This window comes from Plectrocnemia conspersa, unplaced genomic scaffold (genome assembly GCF_051122295.1).
Source record: "Plectrocnemia conspersa isolate PC_06_02 unplaced genomic scaffold, ASM5112229v1 ptg000012l, whole genome shotgun sequence".
NCBI classification, from domain to species: domain Eukaryota; kingdom Metazoa; phylum Arthropoda; class Insecta; order Trichoptera; family Polycentropodidae; genus Plectrocnemia; species Plectrocnemia conspersa.
The window spans coordinates 29014059-29037226 of NW_028277176.1; the positions used below are offsets into that span (position 1 = coordinate 29014059).

At 32.7% G+C, this 23168-nt stretch overlaps 1 protein-coding gene and 1 non-coding gene across 5 annotated transcripts in view; both read left to right on the forward strand.

Moving 5' to 3' along the window:
• The window catches only part of LOC148228875 (uncharacterized), a 113135-nt gene that overhangs the window by 17357 nt on the left and 72610 nt on the right, over positions 1 to 23168 (forward strand). The window lies entirely within an intron of this gene.
• TRNAK-UUU (transfer RNA lysine (anticodon UUU)) lies at positions 18815 to 18887 on the forward strand. Its single transcript has one exon. It is a non-coding gene; the product is annotated as a tRNA-Lys (tRNA).

Sequence of the window (23168 nt, forward strand, 5' to 3'; positions counted from 1 at the left end):
GATTCGCCAATTTTAACCAGGTCTTGTTATTGGTTTGAAATTTGCGGTGTAGGATGTTTGTGTCATATTTTTTATCAATTACGCAGTGTTTTGCTATTATTTTTAACGAATGCGGTGATCGAAATTATCTGCTTATCTTGTTAAATCATGCCACGTGATTGTGATTTTATTTGTTTGTTAATCGACGATTTAATATTTAATCTATTCTTCTCAAAATATACATGCCATTTTTCAACGAATCACCGTGCATCAAATATTCTGAAAAAAAGCAATCCAATATTCAATCCTCTACGCGGAGAAAGCATAACAGAAAACATCTATATACGCTGCAGAACAGCGATCGCAAATAAACGACACGCGATGTATTTTAGGCACCATGCTAAAAAATATATACAGTAGGTTGTCGACCCATGTAGTTGTTAGCAACGATAATTTTTGCAACAGTTATAAAATATTTATCCATACACTTTCGGATTTTCTATTTAAATATTCTTGAATTTGTTTCGAATCATTTTTGTATTGTTCCATACGTGCGTTTTGATGTATTAATATATTTTAAAGGCGGAACTTTATTCAACGTTTTTGGAATCTTTTTATATATTTTTTTTTACATAAATAAAAAAATCAATTCAATAAGTCTTTTGGTTGCCAGGCCTATTTAGGTGGTTTACGCCAATTGCTTTTTTGACAAATGTATATGATTTTATACAAATATTTTATTATTTTTTGAATTTAACCTATTGTGAATTGCTAGTTCGAAATAAAACACTTTGTTACTACTATATGCATATGCAAAATAATTTTATTTAAAATACAAAAACTAGCTTGTAGATATCATACAAACATTTAAAACATGGATTTATTTTATCTTTGCAAAATTAGCGGAGAAATGCGTTTTCACTTATGGGAGCTCAAATTCTTACTTAAAAATTGTCGTTTTTGCTACCTGATTTTGTTCACGCGATTCCAAAAAATCAGATTTATCCGTGGCCTTCTAAATTACATTTTGTTTCTTTTCACTATAAAAAGGAACTGATTATAGGTTCTGCTTTACAAAGTTACATACATGTACCGATTAAATCGGCCCATGGCAATATATACAAGGGTTATTAATACAAAAATATGTTTACAACTGAAACAAAATATTATTTAACGCTCAATTTTATTTGATTGTTAAAAATTCCTTTACGTCAGAACAAAAATCATTTAATGAATATTATTATATTTAACTTTTATTCGGATATTTCAGTGAGGTGGATTATTTTGTTCATCAAATCAATTTCTTCTTTATATTTAACGACCGAAATTTTAATGTCGTGATTCTAGTTATGCAAGATAATAACCATTAATTCAAAACCTTATTGTAATAAAATTGTAACATACAGTAGAACCTCGATTTACGAGTAACTTGACTTGACAAATTAATTTTTATATTTGACTCGACATACTTAAAAAACGTATTGCATAACTTGAAAATAAACATCATTATTTTAGGTAGTATGTATTATTACCCATTTTAATGGGGAAAATTGATTTGCCACACGAGTAATTTGAGTTACGAACTCCATCACGTAACGAATTAAACTCGTGTAAGTCAAGGCACCACTGTATTATATACATATGTGTTATTCGACTTTGCTTTAGTTTAGTAATAAATTGATCGATTGTATGGAAGTGGTTAAGTAGATTCATGCTCTAAATTGTGAATATTTACGATTACAAATAGGCGTAATGAATGATATTCCAACTATGTAGTACAAAAAAAAACCGTTCTCGTCTTTCGCTTTTAACAGAAAAGCGTCGCGAAACGTAGATTCTCGTCTCCCGCATACAAAGTGTTAATATTAAAAAAATCGAATACCACAATAGTTTTTCTTATTTTTATCTTAGTTCAGGACAGTATTTATATTGTTATTGTTTTTAGATGATATTTTTTTAAACATCTTTAGTTTATCAGTTCGATTCATATAAAAAGAAACTTAATCATTTAACACATCTGAAACGATCTGACTAGGACTTTTTCCTGCGACAGCCATTTAATATTAGTATGAAACAGCAAAGATTTGTGTTGACTTAAAATATACATTTAAATAGTCTTATTTTTTAATAGTTGAGTTTTCATAAAGTAATAAATTTCTTATCTAAAATGCATTTTAATGATTATGTTTTTAGAACCGGTTATTGCTCCTTTCATATAAAAAAAATTGTATACACTTCTCCTGCATATGCAAAATAATCATTGTTGTGCTTTTGATGACCATATTTTCGACAATAAATATTTAGATTTATCAAGAAATTAAACTTCTTATCGAACCAAAAAATCTTTAGAATTATTAATCAAATATGACATATTTACTCTTTAAGGCACTCAATCCGTAAACACACACCCCCCTTGGAATAAATGTTTTATATTAAATATTATTAAAATTTTCTTAGATGCATTGTAGTATTCTGAAGTATTATTCATCCCTTGGATATCTGAGTACTTTTAAAAGGAATGGGCGTAAAATTTGAAAAAATGGAATCTCTTTGACATTAAGTTATATTTTACTTACTCTTTCGATATATGTATAGATCTTTAATATTAATAACGCTCCTGAACTAATCACAAGCTTATTCGCATTAGATTTTTACTATGGATATCGTTGCGTACGGATCAACTAGTATACAATAAAAGAGAGAAGGTCGCGCAAAAATCTAATCATCCCTTCCCCCAAATAATTCCGGACACACCCTTCACAAATATTTGATAATAGCATTTTATCATCGATCGATGAAGTGATAAAAGTACTCAATTATATATTTGGAATTCCGGTCTATAATTCCTGTCACCGTTGCAGCGACCTCGCCCGTTTGGCTAGATAATAATCTCATGTTCTGAAATGTCAAAATGTCCCCATTCGACGATTTGATCACGAACCATCGCGGTTAGCTGTGTATGTACATCTAATTGAACTTTCGCAAGTCCTTCCGCGACATTGTAACGGACGCAAAAGCAGCAGGAACTACGTGCGACGCTCGAAATTCGCAAGCGCGCGTTCCTGGCGTCGTCACTTTTAACTCCCGGTGTCTAATTTTAAAAATTCGCCCGTTGCACCGCAGTCCGAATGCGTAACTCGAGACATTTTATTATCTCCTCGAAACGATTTTCTCGTTTTATTGCGCGTCATGTGACGTATGTATCTCCGCTGTTATCGGCGAGATTGTGCTCGGCAGCATCACATTCATGGCACATAGTATACAGCAAAAAACGAATACTGGTTACCGGACCCCGCTTACTGTCGCGATGGAATGAAAATGAGTCTAATGCTATGCGACACGCGATTGCCGTGTAATGGCTTAATTGAATATCGCTATGAGCGCCACGGCGCCCTTTTGATCCATTTTTCTGCGTTGAGGATTTGCAAATGCGACCTAATGAAACCACTATAATGCATGATCTTTGATTTTGAGTCAACCACAAAGGTTGAGATTTTCCCTACTTTAAATACTGCTTATTATATTTTCAATAAATATCATCAAGTGCGTTTCTTATATCATTGTCCGTTGCGAGTAGAACGTCAGCGCTCGGGAATCTCATCTGACTCGAACCGTCCGGATCCGCGATGAACTCGCCAAGCGCAAGTTTCTTTGGCATTTCATACGAGGAACTAGTCTAATTCCTGTGTGATGATTGTGTGCTCTATTTCTACTTTTATATTATCATTACTATATGTGTATGTATTACATTAACTCATCATGACACATTGGGATACTTGGTATTTGGTCATCAATATAGCATATTTTGACTCGATATATTCGTAGAAAGCGAATTTTAGTTCGGCTCAGGTCTCAATATCGCTTTTTACGCGATGATTTAACGTTCAACAATATTATATTGATTTCAATGTTAAAGTTTATGAAATGTAAACTAGTTTTGCGTTTGCGGAATCTAGTTAATGTTATACAATTATAGCGCAACTTGAAATAATACGGTCAAGTTTTAACTGAATCTATTTATATTATTTCTTTATAGATTTAATAATACGCACGTGTTAATCGTTCTTATATCCAGTTATAACTAACTGGCAAATTGCTAATTTCATTATCTGCGAGCGTATGTTTGCTCTGCATACTGAATACCTAGGCAGTTTGCTTTTAAAATAAACAAATATTTTATTAGCACGGTGCTTTTGTTCAACTAGTAAGAAAATTGGTGCTCGCTATTCGCTCTTGTTTGAGCTTAGACTCAATTTAAACGTTAACTGAAAAGAACATCTATTTCACGAATAATAAAGAAGTACATATTATTTTATATATTAAAACTTGTTTCTAGTCAATGATGTTTTATAAATGTACATATGTGTTTAATAAAATTGTATATCGCATAAAAAAATTTTGCATGAAAATAAATGTGTAATGTAATATAAAATGCCTGAATTTTCTACTTTGGTTTTATCCGAAAGACATTTCAGTCACACATCCATGTGATAAGCTGTGTGATCTGGCTGTTATACAAGTGTTAAAAAACATTTACAGAACATAATTATTTAAAGGTGCCAATTCAATGAAAATTAATTTCATTTACTTTGCTTAGCTATGGTTATGTTACAAAAATATGCATGTCATATATTTTTTTAAATACAGTCGATTCGGCTTAATCGGGACACATTGCCCCCCAAACATTTTGTCCTAAATAAGCGCCTGGGTCTAATAAGCGAAGTTTAACGTAATATTAAATATTGAATTACATAAAAATAATATGTAATTATTAAGTATACATATGAATATGAAAAAAAAAAAAATAATACCAATAAAAGACATGCACATAAGGTATCTGCAGGAATTCATCAATTGTAGGTTGTCTTGTATTCGGGGGGGGGGGGGGCAAAAATTGACTAGTTAGCAGTCGTTTTTTTATATTTCCATTTTATTAAGATTTATAGAATTTCATTTGAATTTTTCTGATAAAATTCAATGTTCCTTGGTTAGAATTCATGCCAAAAGCAATAAAATCGTGCCGTCGCGGTGGAAAATCTTGGTTATCTAACGTTCATACAAAACTTTTTATAACAAGTGTTATCTAGCGTTCATATAAGACTTTTTATAAAAGTGAGAATCAAATGAAGCATATCTCAACCGAATTTTGACCAATAGGATAGCGCAAAAAACAATTATACCTTCTCAGAAGTCAAAAATCCACGCCAAAAGCAATAAAATCGTGTTGGCGCCGTCGCAGTGGGAACGCTCGTTACCGAGCGTTCCCACTGCAACGGCGCCGACCCGATTTTATTGCTTTTGACGTGAATTTTTGACTTCTGAGAAGGGATAATTGTTTTTGCGCCCTCCTATTGATCAAAATGAGATTTAAATATTCTTTGACCGAAATTATTATATCTGAAGTTCGTAGCATTATCGGTAAGGATAGCTATCCTATGTTTTTAACATAATGTAATATCGAAGTGCAGACAAATATGTGAGATGTCTGTACTTATTTTCCCTTGAGAGTTGAGTTGGCTTAGTTCGTATTTTGGACTTGACCTAATGAAAGTTCTGAAAATATAATTAGTTTTAGGTTTGGGTTTGAACAGAAAACATACATTTCGCAATCGTCAAATTGAATTTCATAGAGCAGCATATTTCACTAGTGATTATCAGCTAAATTATATTTTCGCTAGTAGAAATATATATCTACTGGTGATAATGTATTTGGATTTAACTGTAAAATACGCATTCACTGTAACATTTATACATCGCATGTCATTAAATAATGATAAGCTTGTAAATATATATAGTGTCCCAAAATTAACGCAAGATTTGAATTAAATATAAAACACATTTTTTTTGTCTTTAGATTGTTATTTTTTTTATTGAATCATAAAGTACATAGGATAGGATTATTTTTGATTATTATTAATTTTTACTAACCCTTAACTCTCAGCTGTCAACATTTACTGCACAAATTCAAATCTTGCGTTAATTTGATACACCCTTTATATGGAAAAGATCAATGATATAATTTTACTAGCACCTGCCAGATAAATTATATTTTCACTGGTAAAAATATACTTCTATCGGTGAAAATAAATTCCGATATGATTTCACTGAAACGACTTATTGACTCTTGAATAGGTTTTCTTATTATATTTTCTTTGAGGAATAACCCGAGTTAATATTTCGATTTTATTAAGATTCGATCAATTAAATTATTATTTGCATATTTTAAAATAATTAAATGACATGCATTTTTCACCCTCCCACCTAACGTGTTCTTGTAGAATTGTAGTTATACAAAATGGACACAGGTATTCATTGCGGATGTTGCCTACTTGCATGAAATAACGCTGTAATCCGGTGATACATTTTTTGTATCATGATTAGTCACACGAACAAGAGGATATTCATCATCACCGTCGTCGTCCTTGCTTACTGTTTGATGCTTTGAATTAATAACTTCAACAATTGTATCTACACCGTGTTAATTTTCATTGTAACATGCTAATCATGTATCGTCAAATGTTCAGGATAATTAACAATTGGAGCTTGAAACCCCTCTTCTTTATTTAAATGTACTGTCTTAATTGAACGGAATGGTGTCCCAGATAACCAAGGTAAATTACAATTTGGCCCAAATAACCGGCTGTCCCGATAAACCAGCGGTCCCGATAAACCAGCGGTAGGTTTTAAATATAATATTAAAATATCTGCACGTTATTTTTTTAATAATGTGTTTAATTTAATAATAATAATTTAACAGTGGAAAAATAATTTCCACCTTTACCTTAAAATCTATTGTTTATTAATAAAATAACCCTATTTTAAAAGTGTCCAGCTCTCCGAGACAATGTGCTTGGTTGTGGTGAAAAAATACTGGTCCTCCACCCAATAATAATCTGTTCAATAACACTTTACTATACAGTGGTTTTATTTATAATCGGTAATATATCGTGTTAAGCGGCCTTAGGCGTGTACGATAGATGGTAGTAATTCACGTCGTTGTACAATCACCATTCAGTAAAAAATCTACCAGCTCTTCTGCGAATGAATTCGATTTCACAAGTTCGTCGAACGTTAGTCACGTGCCCCCCTTCCGGCATCAATGATGCGTTAACATTATTTCAGTGCACTGACTCAGAGTTAATGACCGTGTGGAGGTCCCGTCTTCTTCGTCGTCTCCCTTCTTCGTCCCGAAGGAGAGCATCCGCCGCGATCCCATAGCGGTGTCCACCGATGTGAGTGACCGATCCGCTCTAACGCGTCCAATGCCAAACTGCAAGAGGACGGCTAATAATAAAGTTCGCTTTCCCCGTCTAGACGCACTGTATGCCACTGGTGACACTGTTTGTTCTCCCGGCTCGTCGATGCGCTTTTCCCTCTTTTCTCTGGCTATATTTACATCTGTACGTACATACAAAAAAATGTCATTCTTTCCTCATATTAAATTACTAGATTCGTAAATACCGTAAATAGAAAAAAAACTGACAGGAATGGCTGTTTCGCCTGGACTCAAAGGGGACAACAAATTACCGATGCCCGAGGATGGTGCCGACAATATTCGTTGAATACAAATAATCGATAATACTAAGACGATTATTCTTGCTCAACTTTTTTAAGTTGTACGTTGCAGTCAGCCATTCACGCGACGGTTGATTCGCGCGCGACGAGATGAGACGAATTTCTCTCTCTTGAGAGAAAAAGTTATAATCCGGTTTCGGTGGCGCTACCAAACCGGTGCGCTGAACGACAGCGGTGTCCGTGCCGATTTTTTGGCACTTTCCTCGACGTCGGCGTGACTATTAAGCTTGAAGACTGAGGCAGTTTTTTTAAATTAAATAAAATCTAAAAGGGGGCCGATTCAGTTGGCACCCAGTCTACGTTGTATCATATCGCTCTTTTCCATTTAACACGACTTCTCTAGACTTTCAAATATCCCTTTCTCGAGTTTTTAAAAAACGGTATTGTTGACAGTGCACATCATGCGGTTAATGGAATGCGCAACATTCAACGACAATACAGCTACCATGTTAGTACATTACTGTCTTGGTCAAAATTATCTATGCAATATTGCAACTGAAAATATTAAAATTGAAATCATCACAAATTATTTTCGACATTAATGCTATGTAATTAGAAATTCAAGTCTTAACTATGCGTTCATATTTGTAGTGGAATATTAAAATAAATCCTAAAACACCAAAAGCCGACCAACTATTAATCTTTGTGAATTAATACAACGCAGGTAGTCATTTTTTTCCTTGTTCTACACTACAGCCTAATTGTACCTTTACTTGTTTTGTCAAATTTATATTTTTACCTTGATGCTATTTATACCAGCAATATGCATAACAACAAAAATCTATGAAAGAAAACACTTTCTAATTGCCGAAAGCTCATAAATTTCTCATATTTCCGAGTTAGGGTGCAGCTGTTCACATTCATAATAGCTAGTGTTATATATTATATTCTTTGTTTGTGAGAGCATCGCCCTTCATACGAGTTTTGATCCAGCATACTTATTTTTAGACTGTAAGACGACGCGATTACCCCTTTTCGTGATGCTGTAACTACTAATTGTAAATATATAATATAAATAGAGGAATATCTTTTGTTCATCAACTTCAAACCATATGTCCAGTCATCTGACCAATAAATATCGATTTTCATCGAGTATTATTATTAACACTAGCATTGATTTTTAAAAATTTTCTTAGTTCGGTACAAAATATGTTTAATTTCAAGTCCGAACTTAGTAATTTTATATGTTGAAAGTTTTGAGCATACCGAGTTACTGCAATAATACCGGGATTTTCAATACAGATATTGACATTATTATTTTAATTAATTAGTAATTGCTCGCATGTTTCACAATTTTTATTGATTATCAAAACCAAAGCATTCAAATATCTCGACAATTATTGTTTTGATATATAAAATATTTTAATTATATCATTATCCCCTTTTAATGTTTACATTTAGCGTGTTTTGTAGAAATTTGTGACTTTTGAATTGTTTTTTTTTATTGCATTACAATTCAATTACAACTACACCGAATTGTCACGTTTCTTTAATTAAACGTTGTTTAGTCGGCTTATCTGATAGATGTCCATTCATTCAAAGTCAAACTGAATGTTTATGCTATAATATATTGCTAAATAATGTTTGCGAATTTTGTGAAAAAATTCAAGATGTAGATATTACAGTAGGGCAAATTTCGACTCAAGTTGTCTAAATTTATAATGAATTATCCGTCTGACTATGAATATTTCGTGTTTTAAACAAGCGTTTAAACAATCTTCCTTACATTCAGATACTTCTAAAAATACTTTGTACGCTGATCCTTTTTTATGTTATCTACGAGTATCAATAAAAATCAATAATATTATTTGGAACATTCATGTATTACATTGTTAAAAAAATATTTTTTAAATGCGGGCGGCAAATCTTTGTAGGAAAACATAATCTTTTACAAAATATCGTTTTTCATCTACCGCTTCTGGATGTCGTCAATTTATTCCAATAAAATATATCCCTATATTACCCACTGTTTTTTGTCAGAAGATTATGCGAAAAAACCTTATGTGAAAGGAATGCGTACAATTATAAATCTATTTGTTCAAAATGACATTTTTTTCTAAGAACAAACTTATGTGATTGATAATTGTAATATGTGATTTATTTAAATATTTTTATTTTAATTATTGCACATTAATATTTATTTTAAAATATCTAAATAATATTTATTTTCAAAAGATTTGCTCTCGTATAATTATTTATTTCTACACGTGTTAATAATAACATTAATTGAATTTTAGTTATAAATGTATAGGTAAAAAATACTGCATAATATTATTGTACTTTGATATCCTACTTAAGTTAATCATTTTATTCTCAGCTTCTGCTTTCAATCTTCGTTTCGTAGTTCTAAGCTATGAAGTTGTCGTTTTCAACAAATGAAATGTACGGATTATAAAAAAATAAGATTTTTCTGGTACTACCGGTATTTCATTTTGTAATACCGGTTGTATCGAAAGTTGATTTTTGCCCCAATACCAATATTACCGGTATTGCAAACCCATTGTTGACAATAAAGTTCACATCAACAGCAGCCAAATGGGTATTTTTGGGACCAGGATTAATTAAAAATAAAAAAGTTTAAAACAATTTTTTATTTTATCGTTTACTTCATTCGATATACGAATATTTGGAAATTATATGTAGATAAATAAACTTATTTCCTATTCTTGAGTGATTAGGGAGATTAATACTTACTTCTATGTTATTTTAGTTTATGAATATTATATTTTGTTTTCTATCTCGTGAGATAATAAATTTTTTAATTTAATTTATACTCACGCAACTTTTAAGCCCATCCCCGAATCTAGACTATTTTTTGCGCGTATTACGGAGCGTATTTTTATTTTTCGCAACTGGCGCCGGTACAAGTGTACGCGTACGCAGTTATTATTTTTTCTCTTCGCGCACATTGTTACGATAATAATAATTGGCACTGAAATGTCTGCTCCAGTTTATATTTTTCGCAGCTGAAATTCTTCTAATGGAATAATGTATCTGTACCTACAGACACTTGTATTATTGCGTCAGTGTCAACTCGGACATTTCGCGAATTCGTACCAAAACAAAAGTTAATCGTAACCGGCGAAGCAGTTAACTTTTAGCGATCGATCTTAGCCAGGTTCGCGAACCTTGACATTACATACACGAGATGCTATGATAAAAATATAGTAAACAAGCGAGCTTCGGTATGATGACAGAAAGCGGTTGTCGTATCGATAATTGGCGGCGAGCACGACATTCGCCGTACACGAAAGTTCTGCAATTTTTGCGTTTCGTTTACAAACTTATCGACCCCGGTCGTAAATAGTATTCGGCGCGCGTCACGCTTTTCTTTGGCCCATTAATTTTAAAGCCGTCGCTTTGGAAAATCGATTGCAGATTTTTCATTCCCTGATGAAAAAACCGAGAGATCAAAGGGTCTAGGTGAAAAACATAGGCAACAACGATGTCTTTGTATAATATAATCCTACAACAGCCATTGTTATCCAGCGACAGCTCCAATGCAAAATTTATAATAATATTTCCTCGTTGTTTTTCTAGAAAACGCGATAATTTATAATCATGAAAATTGTATCTACACGTGTATATAATTCACATAGTGAAACCTTTTAATACTTGTATGTATACTTATTAATCTCTTGTCATAGATTTGTTAGTACATATACTATAAAAAAATGATTTTGTTGCAGTTTTGACTTAAAAAAATATGGCAATCAGCGCAGCAATCTTTTTATTGTCACTGCAATATCACGTTCTAGTGACACTGTTCAAATTTGGGGCGTTTGATTGACTCATTGTTCCAAAACCGTCGTTATTTCGGTACTGTTACATTGGATCAATGTTGGTAAATGACACGATTGAAATTCAATTTGTTAGGTGGCATTTCATAGTATAATGGGGATAATTAAAACAGTTTCTACATGTGAATTATAACGAAATATAGCAAATGTAAAGTCTAGCTTATAGTAGTTATGTATAAGCTAAATTAAAAAATTAACGTCGAACAGATATTTACCAAAACTACTTTGCTAGAAAATAAGTTGTTCGTCGTCCATTCCATTGGAAAAAAACACAACCGATTAGATTATCGCCGCATTTGCTCCGCCATCATTATTTTTCATTCGACCCACAAAAAACCGACCACCTAAAACAGTGGTTACCCATTGTTATTGCTACATATTTTTCGCATTTTCCTAACGCGAAGAAAATCCGTATGTCTCGGCCAATTTTATGACGTCACGGTCACGCTCTTTTTCTTAAATTTTAAAACGCCACTGGTTAATCGAGCCATTGCAGCGACAGCAAAACGACTGTAATTTTCAATTTGAAAAACGTCGATTACAAACAATCTTCTATGGCGGAAACGAGATAAGAAGATTCAGTCGCCACACAGACCCTTGACTCCTTTTTTTTAACACTTTCGACCTTCGTCAGGTTGGCCTATCTCAAAACGCGTTGGTGGCGATTTCCGATTAGCTCGAAAAGAAAACTGGAAAATTGCTGAGCTCATTTTTATTTCGTCCAATTATACAATCGTCGCGTCGCTCGAGTATGGCTTCAAATGTTTCTCTGACTTTTATATGTTTGACGTTTTAATTATTGAAATAATATGCAAAATTATATACAATACACAGGTAATTGCTATTTTTTTCATATAATCGATTTAAAATGACATGCCCGTAATGGATAATTTTTTAAGATATTTCATGACACGCAATCTCGCAGAATTTTTGTTACATTGCTGTGCTCACGTTTTCTTTATTTATGCTTGGTACCAAAGTGTATATTTATGGATCGTTTGTATATAATTAATCGTCTTTTTTTTAGTTTACCCTTCAATATACTTTTAGGTATATATTTTTTATTGTCAAAATATTGTAACTGTAGTTTTTGAAAAAGCTTTTCAATAATAAAAATATGATAGCTTTCCTTACCGATATTACTACAGACTTCTGATATGAAAATATTGATCAAAATAAATTCAAACCGAATTTTGGTCAATAGGAGGGCCAAAAACAATTATCCCTTCTCAGAAGTCAAAAATTCACGTCAAAAGCAATAAAATCGTGTCGGCGCCGTTGCAGTGGGAACGCTCGGTAACGAGCTTTCTCTGACTTTTATATGTTTGAGGTTTTAATTATTGAAATAATAGGCAAAATTATATACAATACACAGGTAATTGCTATTTTTTTCATATAATCGATTTAAAATGACATGCCCGTAATGGATCATTTTTTAAGATATTTCATGACACGCAATCTCGCAGAATTTTTGTTACATTGCTGTGCTCACATTTTCTTTATTTATGCTTGGTACCAAAATTTATATTTATGGATCGTTTGTATATAATTATTCGTATTTTTTTTAGTTTACCCTTCAATATACTTTTAGGTATATATTTTTTATTGTCAAAATATTGTAACTGTAGTCCTTGAAAAAGCTTTTCAATAATAAAAATATGATAGCTTTCCTTACCGATATTACTACAGACTTCTGATCAAAATAAATTCAAACCGAATTTTGGTCAATAGGAGGGCGCAAAAACAATTATCACTTCTCAGAAGTCAAAAATTCACGTCAAAAGCAATAAAATCGTGTCGGCGCCGTCGCAGTGGGAACGCTCGGTAACGAGCGTTCCCACTGCGACGGCACCGAGTTTTTAATAGGCGTTAGTATATTAGGTGGGGATATTATATTGAATGGGAACACTCAGTAATGAGCGTTCTAATTATAGTTTTTACATTCAAACTTCCACTAAATTAATCCTCTATCTATAGAGTTGATGGGAATCACATCATTAACATGGCAAAAACATATTATGGAGGTGTGGGAAGAGGAGAACAATCTCAAAATAATTGAAAATCTGTATTTATCGTTGCCAGGCAGAATACAAGAATTTATTAAAAATAAAGGTGAAATTACATCAAAATAAATTTGTTAATATGTTATAAAAGTGTGTTATTTACATGCTTCTAATTTTTAAATGTCCTCGATATTGCTTTCTATGAATAGAACCAAAGAAAAAGTCGCGCGCACGTGTTGAGTCGGAGGCTCGCCATTATGCACTTGCTGGGACGACGAAAAAATTACACCTTTTCCAAAATTTACGCAATTATACATTCCTAATTTTACAATATCCGTATTTTTATAACAGTATTAACGGAAAACGAAAATTAACACTTATAATTATCTATTATAAATTCAAAAATGTGTAAAAATGCATCAAAGTTGATAAAATAATCAAGAACCGCCATGTCAAATATTTGATGAATATTTTTTGTACTATCTCATGATTTTTAACTATGTGATTTGCGCTCCAAAAGTAATGAAATTTTCTAAGCATATCCAAGTAGATATTTTGGCATGTTCCACCGACAAGAATATTTCGTTACGCTGGCAGCAAAGGGTTGACTAATATTTGTAATCAGGAAAATCACTTATGTACTTGAATATTGAATTAGAATACGAGAGAAATGGCAAACGCGTCGTGCATAACGGACCCATGGCTCTAAGAAATTAATTAGCTAAGTAAACATGCGTTTTCTGAAGGACCGCCGCATACCAAAGATTCATGCATGATGGAGAATTTTCTGAGTAGTCTGGCGAAACTCGATACTATTAATTGCTGAACTGTCATTTTTGTATTGTGATATAATCATTATGTTAAACGCATGGACAGTAGTGCTCACGCCATTTGCCAACTTATATTAATAATCCTATTAAAAAATAGATTATTTGCGGCGTGTAGCTAATAAATAATGCAAACGCTTATTCATTCGTGCAAAAGTGGCATACGTCTTTAGCCGAAAGTTTGATTGTAAATTATCTCATTAAAGCGGTTTTCAAATAGTCTTATTAGCAATTTTATTATTACTTTAATTGCGTCTTGCAATTATACGAAATTGTGCGTAATTAAACAGCGAACATCAGGCAATATCGCACAGATATGGAGTCACACAGTTCCGAATAGCGCTCGTTCGCTATTTCAGTTATTTTAAATTAAAAACCGGTATTATCCGTACGTACCATTTCCAAAGTGTCGCACGTATCATCGTCGATACAGCGACGTTGCTTGAACTTCGTTTCGTTAGCCCGGAAAACCGACAAATATTTAATAATACAAGGAAAATATAAATGCGACATGCGATAGTAAAGTCGCAGTTCAGCTATTGCGCAACTAATTATTTTACACGTGTAGTACTTCCTTCGTGTTTCCTGCACATCGGCAGTGTTCTCAGATTCTCGGAGTCGCACTTTTCACGGTTGAATTCGACTCTCCTTTCAGACAGTTCCGGCTGAATTGTCCGCTTTATGCACACGAACACACGTGCCCGGCCATTGTTTGTCAGCAAAATGTAGGCCACGTTCACGACGCGCATATTTTCGTTAATAATTGCCGCTTGCATTCGCCGTCTGCGGCTTTCCTTCTTCTCGAAGTGAAGTGTGCTAAATGCATTAGAACCAAATTTGTGTGCAAACGACTCGATGGCCAAACGACGAGAGACAGAGAGGCGTGGTGAATGGTAATGTTTTTGTGACGAGTGTGCAGTTCTTGGCCCATTTATTTGATCATTGACAAAACGGAGGCGAGTGTTCTATTGCCGGGTCCATGGGAAACAGACCAATGAGCTAGAATTAGTATATACTTGACTCATTTTCGAAATCATCATTTGTTATATTTTTTTTAAACTTATAAATTTAAATAAATAATACAACGCTTTGAAATTATCTAAAATGTTAATATTGTGTTGCACCATATTTAGCCTTCAAAGCTGCTAAAATACGGAAAAGCATTGAATTAATGAACGATTCAACAAGTTCGGCTTCAAATTCGTCGTTGCAAAATCTTTCTATCGGTTTAATTAAAGACTATTCCAGGACCGCTCCAATATTTTCTCGTATATTATTAAATATGTACAGTTAAAATTGAGCCAATTAGAAAAAGTAAAAAATAGTTCTGGAAAGTTTTTACTGTTCCGTCGATATAGTAGATACCTTCCATTCCGAAATATAAGAAGCACCGCCAGATCATTTAGTTGCCTAAAGACATTTCGCCACTTGAGCAACGAACGTAGTGTACCCCCATCTGCCCCGTATGAATTTATTTTAATCTCATCAGAGAGCATCACTCTTTTTCAATTCAAAATAGTCCAGGGTTTATCTCGTTTGGCCCATTGCATGCGCGTATTTATTTAAATTGTTCATCACAATGGCCAAAGGCATAAAATATTTATAATTACAAACAAATGTTGGGGTATAAAACCGGTGGTTTTTGAGCGTTGCGCCTTGCAGTACTTAAACTAGATTGTTACGGATTCGGCATCACAATTTTTATAAATATTGTCATTACAAAAGATGTAACCACTCAAAAACATACCCATAAATCCAACCAAGAACTCCGGATATATCTTAATTTCTTTATGCTTTCGTCATGTGGTGTATTTTTTTTTAAAAGATTATTGATGAAGACTGTCACGTTTTAAAAAAATCAATGATGCTAACGTTATATGTATACAAAATTTGATTCAATCATTTACAACAATTTTAAATTCAGTATTGAGGACAAACGATAAAAAAATGTGAGCGAAATATATTTTGGTAATTAAAAAAGCCACAAACGCCCAGTTTCCGAATTCCAAGCGTTGATTCATGCGTAAAATGCGCGATGCATACGTTTTTAACAAACGTTTTTATATTTAGCACTATATCAATTCAAATTAATTAATCAAGGGTTATCTAGAATTTTGAATGACTATTGTCACAGTCATCGTTTCGATAGATTGATTGTTAAAACGTAGATTGTACTAAAAAAATCAATTTATTGTCTATGATAATCGCCTCAGTTAATTTTCGACCAGCGCGGGTTGAAATTTGTCAATATTATCGACGCTTTGACAGCTTCATCTTAACAATGTAGTTTTTGAACGATTTGAAAAGAATATTTCCGTATTAAAATGTTTTTATGTTCAATGTGGCTGCAGCCGTTGTCATGTTACGTAACAATAATTATGTGAAATTATATTTTCACCGGCGTATCAGTGAAATCATATTTGAATACATGTTCACCAGTAGATGTATGTTCACTAGTAGCGAAAATATAATTTAATTTATAGGCACTAGTGCAATTTTATACTGTTCTAAACTGTCGTTGAAACTCAATTTGACAGTTGCGAAACGTACATTTGATGTTTAAAACAGTGGCAGCTCGTGGTTAAATAGTGGGGGTGCTGCCATATTATTATTTTTTTTAATTAACACAGCGCGTTTAAGTTATAATTACATTATAAAATAATAATACGGCAGCACCCCCAACTATTTAAATCACGAGCCGCCACTTCAAACTCAAACCTAACTTTACCTAATGAAAGTTCTAAAACTATCTATAGTTTTATTGAGCCGTGAAATTATTTATTATAATTAATTTTATATCTATTTATTTATAGTATTTTTTAACTATTTTAATTTTACCAACATCCAAACCAATTAAACGGAATTATAAGAAATACTTTTTACATACGATACGTATAGGAATATGAATTTGTGCATATTCATTATATAAAAAAATACTATCGGTGGTTTTTCACAATTACAATGAAATATCATCTCACGTTGATTTAATTAATATAAAAAATGATAATAATTCAATTGAACAATGAATGACGCCGATTAAGCTTTTATTTACACATATCGTCACGCACCGTCTGCGACTCGCTTCGATTGATTCTTCGCAATCTACGATGATCTATATATCTAGTGCAGAACTTCTCAACTTCGGGGCCTCCGTTTTTCGATATTTTTTAACATAAATATACCGCACACACTCGTTACGTCTTCTCTCGGTGCATTGTGCCAAAACGGACAAAATTTGGCCGACGCAAATTCGGCACTGTGATGTCATCCGCAAGATTAATAATCGCCATTTAAAAAAATATACTCGAACGACACGAAATGTTATATTATTTTTTAACACAGGTTGCATTTGGCAGCCGTCAGCTGATCAAACAGCTGTTGTTGACATATTGTGGCGGCCGCGGGTTAGAACGGCAACATTATGCGTGCGCACTTTTTGATTTTTTTCTTTTTTAAAAAACCTGTTCAAAAACTTTGGTAGCTAACTGCGTCGATGGGCCGACCTTCGCGGTCGTGCATTTACCTTTGCAGAAAATGACCGGTCGTTTTTGTTGCCATCCGAAAAAAGCAGCGCCGGCCTTGGTCGTGTCATGCCCGAAAACCTGACATTACGTGCCGGGCCACCGCATTGTCCGATTCGCATGTCCGTGCACGCTTACAATTTGCGAAATACAGTGTCTGCGAATTTTTGTCTGCTATGGCGTGGGTCGCAAACAGCGAGGCGTGCCCTCCCCGAGGGAGGTGCGAATTAGAGGTGTGAGCAACCTCTAAATAAAACGTACATAAGTTAACAATGAGCGGGGAAAATAATCTTACTGCACAACCTCATAAACACTGATTTTTCATTGAAAGTATGACATCAATTGTTTCATTTTGGGGTTGCAAGAAACGCACTAAATATGCAGTATATTTTAATTATAATTATTTTCTATACACAAATTATTATATAAATGTTCCGTTTGCATGCCATTGACTGCAAGAGAAACAAACTCGTTTGATTTTTAAATAATAAAAAATAGCGCGTGCATCATTAGCCTTTTATATATGGTTTTAATGAATGAAACGCATAATTAATTAAAACCTATTTTGAGTAAATTTATTAAAATGGTTAAATTCATGATTTTTAAAAGTACATACATACAAAGCAACTTTCAAATGTCAAATTCGTAAATTAATCTGGTCTTTTTGAGCTACATCTATTGCTTATGGTTAAAATTTTATTTTTTAAATTAATTATTATTTTCTAAATACTAAATTACAGTTTTAATATGTGTATGTAACTGTGCTTTTGAAATGATTTTTTTTTTATAATTTTTGAAATTTGTTGATCATTTGTAAACGAATGGTAAAAATATGAGTTTAAATGGTTCAAGTATTTGCTATTAAATAGTTATTTCTTAATATTTATATAGATGGCGCTGAATTTATTGTTTCTATATAATGTATCACACATAAGTTTTACTGGCTATATGATTTTAATTATTTTTGTAAATACTTGAAGTTAAAAATATATGGAATAAATAGTTGATTTATATTAACAGGTGCATATATAATAAAAAAAATTTGAAGAAAATCGAGTTAAGTTTAGCGCACGGCAGTCTTGTTGAATAATTTCGCAGCGAGTGCCGTTGCCCGGATAGCTCAGTCGGTAGAGCATTGGACTTTTAATCCAAGGGTCCAGGGTTCAAGTCCCTGTTCGGGCGTTTCTTTTTTATTCTTTTTATTCTTTTTCTTATTTTATATAGTCTTATTTATTTATTATTAAAAATAAGCATTATTACGAGAGTAATATTTTGCATTAAATACTTAAAAATCGAAATTTATCATAATTATTTTTCGCGATTTATGTAATGTGTCAAGTGTATGCCTATATTTTTATCATACATAAAATTTAATTTATATGTAAAATTAATATTACATTACATTATTTATTTATTTTATAATAATTTAATAAAATCGAGCGCCACCTTGCGGCGAAAAATAAAATTAGTGTCATGCACAAAATATTTTATAATTTAATTAATTTCTTATTTTAAATATAGATGTCTCACAGATATTAAAAACAATTGTTGTTAGTTGTATTTCAGCGACAATAGATGGCAGTGTGTTTCCAGACTTGTGTTTGTTTTCATCGTACACATAATCGTCGATGATAATCTTGTTTAGGAATATAATATCTTTTTTTAAACGATTACATCGTGCAAGTCTCAAAAAGGTCAACGAGTTATCTCTCATGTTTGTTCATCCTTCAAACGTCCCGAGCTCCAAATCGATTTTTTCTTCACACACTTGCAGTCGAAAGTCATTCAAAGGTTGCCCCACAGTGTGCAAACGTTTTGATAAATTTGTACATGTTCGAGTTTTAACAATTTATTTTTTCCTGATGACGACGCTTCGTCGGTTGTTTCCCGTCTGTAGCGGCGTGCGACGCATCCAAAACCAGTTTTTGGTCAAACAATAAATATATATATTTCTCGACTTTTGAATGATTGCCTTCCCGTCCGTGACCGGAGATTTCTGACGTCACGAGACACTTTCTATCCGATTTCGGTACATGGCAGTTTACAGTTCTCTTCTTTTCTAAATATACAGTAATTATTTGTGTACGCATTGTTGAAGACTGTCTTAGATCCAGTCGTTGTGAACCGAGCTTTAAGAAAAACGTGCGTCTTTCCATCATCACACAAGAGAAAATCTGATATATAGAACGCGGAAGCTGAAAACCCGGAATATCTGGTCATCCTGATTCTGGGGACATATCTACTAATAGTTTTTCGCATGTGGGTCACGGGCGTAAAGCGTTTAAGTTTTAGGTGGTTATATAGGGAGGTGCGCAAATTTTCGCAGCTTTTTGATAAATTAGTCGAAAAAGTAGAGCGGGTCGTTAACGCGAACAGGGTGGTTCATAATCGCCGGTTGTATGTTGTATATATGTATATCCTTGACTGACTTTTGAACATTGCAATTACTGCAAATTACATTATTTATTACACCAGTTCATAGTTAATTTGAATGGAAATTATTTTGATTGCGAATCACGAGGCTCATCACCTTCCTGCCGCTATTTTAAATAATATTTATTTTTATTATTTATCGCTAAAATTTGCGATCTGCTGAAAAAGACCGTTCATATCTAACGCGACAGCAAATAGACGATATCAGCATTAAAAATGTAACCTTGCATGACATTCGCCTCTACCTACAATTATTCAGAAATTTCAATGTTTGATTTTTTATATCGAAAGTATTGTCGTCGTTAGCGCGCTGTTATGGTTACGGCAATTTGCGCTAACGATCGTCCCTAATATATTTTTGAACGCGTTTTCGGGAAATTTCAATCAAGATCCCGATTGCGGCTTGTATCAATTTGTCAAAACATAGACGAGCTATGTATTCTCGGGAAATTCTTGGCAAACGGGGTGCCAAAATATTCGCCATGTCGGCTCCCACGCACTATAAGGATACGCCAGTTTCTGGTGTTTTATCATCCAGAGTGTCCCCCTGTCAAGGCTTTCATTGTTTCACATATGAAAATTTCCCTCTGAACATTGCATGAAGTTGCTATTTCCGCCATTGCCGTGTTGACCCAGTCCCACCATTACGTGTCACGTACATACATACATACGTATTTTTTGCAATAAATTATTTATTATTAACCTCTACTCGGAAAAATGTGGCGTGATCGCGCTCCATATTTCTCCCCTTTTCTCCGTTTTTTCCCTATAGCATTTCTGCGCGTCATACTTGTTCATTGAGTATTTTTTCAACTGCGGTTTCTCAGTATTTTATACAATATTGCAGATTGTCTCAATTAGATACGTTGAAATTCTGTCTTAACTGATGAGGATAAATATATTTATGGACTAATCAAATGGAAACGTTTTATTACACTCGTAAAAAATAAGTAAACAGACGTTTATTTTCAAGTGCAAGTCAATAAAAGCGTATTGATTTATTTTGTCGTTTAATCTGTAAATATACGTATATAATAACAAATATTGATAGAGCGGCATACATAAATGAAATATCATACATATCACAGTAATTTTTACAGTAATATATTATTAGCTTGATCATATTAAATGCAGAAACGATCATTCGTTTTAGGAAAAAATATTTTTAAAACTTATTTTAAAAATATAGTAACAATGTTTATTTAATATATTATATAATATCCAATATTATACCTACTTAAAAAAAATTGAATCATAGTACAAGCGGCCCTCGACTTTCGCACATAATTGGTTCCTGAAAATGTGTGCGAATGTTGAATGTTCGAAAGTCGAGGGAAGTAAAAAAAATTGAAATTGTGTGTATTTTAAAATATTTATTTTCAAGTAAATGTTTAAGTGGGGTTTGCGGGCGTTATCAAGAGTTAATTGTTTTCCACTATTCTTTTTCTTTTCTTCATATAGTATTTTATAACATGCTATGTTTTTATTGATCGCCCCACGCACTTGAGATATGCGTTCTCCATTGGGATCACAATCTTCCATAATATTTAAAAAATTGTCAAGATGCGTGAAGGCTTCATTCATATTTTTCATTGTTAAAGAGTTTTCCAAAATAAACCTGTCTCATCTACATTAAATGTTTGGTTAGAGGAATATTCTACATCTTCAATAATTTTGAATAATTAGGAAATAAATTCTTTTGCAGCATCTTTATCCGCATCAGCCGATTCTCCAGTAAATTTAATATTATGAAAAGAATACCTCATTTTAAAATTGCAAAACCAACCGTTACTTGTTTGAAAAACCGTGTTAAAATATTTTTTTAATCTATCCTTCCAATCTTTGTTAAAACTAAGAACTTTTGCTTGAATAATTGAAATACTCAGAGGGACATCTTTTTGATGTTGGTCATCGATCTACGATGACAAAGATTTTCCATTTCTTCCATGTTTTTTTTTGCTGTGTTTTTTTGGAAACATATCTTTATTTTCCACAATTTTGAACGTATTCTTTAATTATATTTTTATTTTGCAAAATTGAACATATCGTAGACCTGTTTGTATCGTACGAACGTGCGATTGAAGCAAAAGATTCACCGCTATCAAAACGTTTTTTTTTTTTAAAAAAAAATTAAAAAATCGTTTTTTTTTTAATGTGGGAAATGGCGAATTGTGTGAAAGTCGAGGGCCGCCTGTATATATATTTTGACAATTTTTACATATTTATTACACTTTTTTATTTAATCTTTGCTAGGTTTATGAATTTGTAATGTTGAAATTAATTTTTTATAATCAGGTTGATAAATAGAAATTGCACTTCTTGTCAATTTTCGATTCAATCAGTTTCAACATCATATCGATGGCTTAAAGTGTAAATTTGCTAAATCCACTTTTGGGTGAAAATTACATATCATCTTGTACCTTTAGTTGAAATACACATGCTCAAAAATTGCTATCCCCAAAATCTCCAATTAAACACTACAAACTTGAGATATTATTTTATATTCCTATTTTCAAGTTGTCTATTTAGTTTTTTGTTTCTCCTGTAAAGTTGTCAAATATGGAGTTTTAAAGCCATTGATATGTCGATCCATAAATTGACAGTTAACGATATGCTGCGTTTTTTAAATTGTTGTACTTAATTGCTGTTACACATTTCCAAAATTCATTGATTAATTTTGCTGATTTATGTAACATTTGGAGAACTTGATATTCTTGCATCTCAAATAATTACATTTCTCCTGATACAGTTACAGGAAGGAAACATTTTGATATTGTAAAACCATTATTAATCACATCGATTACAAAGGGATTTAATAAAAATGCAATTGATGGTTTTAATCGTTCAACAGGGTTTTTAATTGTTTGATAGTTAATGATGGCTGAAGAAGAAATATCAGATTCTAAAACAGCTTTTTTTTTAATGTCTTTTCTATTATATCCTTTTGGAAAATTTGTATTTTTCTATTAAAACAGGGTCGTCATTTCTGTCTTTTTCCATTGGGTTGGGGGAAGAGGTTAAAATTTAACC